Below are 1,240 nucleotides of genomic sequence, written 5' to 3'. Positions count from 1 at the left end.
CCATCGGTTTGATCATATGATATATATATATATATATATATATATATATATATATATATATATATCATATGCTATATGATCATATGCTACCTCTTGTTCAGTGTATTCCTTCCATCTTCTTTGACACTTCCCACATTATTCGAATTATGGTTTTGGTGAAGAATATTGAAAGAAACATGGACTTCCAGAGGAACAAACAAACTCGTCTTAGAAGAAGTACAGATAGAATGCTCCTGAGAAGTCAAGATAGTGAGATGCTGTCTCATGTACTTTGGATATGTTATAGGAGAGACCAGTCCCTGGAAAAGGATATCAAGCTTGGTAAAACAGAAGGGCAATGGAAAAGAGGAAGACCCTTGTGAGGGATGGAATTATTGGCTGCAACAATGGGTGTGGGGAGAGGTCAGATGCACAGGCATTCCCTCCCCTGAAGGCAATCAGTTGCCAGACTGCTGTCTCATCCCACCACGGGTGGGCCTGCTCCCTGCCTCTGGGGACAATGGACAGGCTCCTGTAGGAGGGGTTTGCACCCTACTGGTAATGGTTCCTATGGAGACCCAGAGACCACCCCCTAGACCACCCTCTCATTGCTGTGTAACCTATAGTGCAGCTCCTCCCTGTGACAGTATATCTCTACCTGTAATTAGTGGGCTGGCTTGCCCCCCAAAGGTATATAGGTGTGAGTCAGCAATATAGAGCTCTCTCTGACTCTGAGCTCCTTGCTGCTCACTCCCTGGTCACTCCCCTCTCTCCCCTCTCTCCCTTGTTTCCTTCCCCTCCTTCCCTTCCCCCTCTCTCCATTGCTGCCATGTAACGTGTCTGATTGTATTATTGTAATATCTCTCATGCTCTCCATGACTTTAATATAATATATATCTCAACCATACAATTGTGCATTACTGAACCCAGAAGTAGTATTACTGAACCAGTGAGTTCAAGCAGTGGGTGGGGCTGGCACCTCCACCTCCCCCCAGCGCCAATTTTTTAATTTAATACTACAAATGGCGCTCAACGCGTGGCAATGAGTTATATATCCCGTGTAACAATTGTACGGCCCCACCAGAATGTAGAATGAATCCGAAAATTGTGTGAAGTGAGGATCCGGTGTGGGGATTGGTGGAAAAGTAGTGGAAATAGTGAATAAGTATTCTAAAGAGAACAATGGGGCAAGGTAAAAGTAAACCTGAAACTTATGGTACTAAGCTCATCTACTTACTGAAAAGACAGAGTGTAAAAGTAA

This window comes from Echinops telfairi, unplaced genomic scaffold (genome assembly GCF_000313985.2).
Source record: "Echinops telfairi isolate 266 unplaced genomic scaffold, ASM31398v2 ScPeMD7_43;HRSCAF=161, whole genome shotgun sequence".
Classification (NCBI taxonomy): Eukaryota; Metazoa; Chordata; class Mammalia; order Afrosoricida; family Tenrecidae; genus Echinops; species Echinops telfairi.
Note: the sequence above shows the minus strand (reverse complement) of the source record.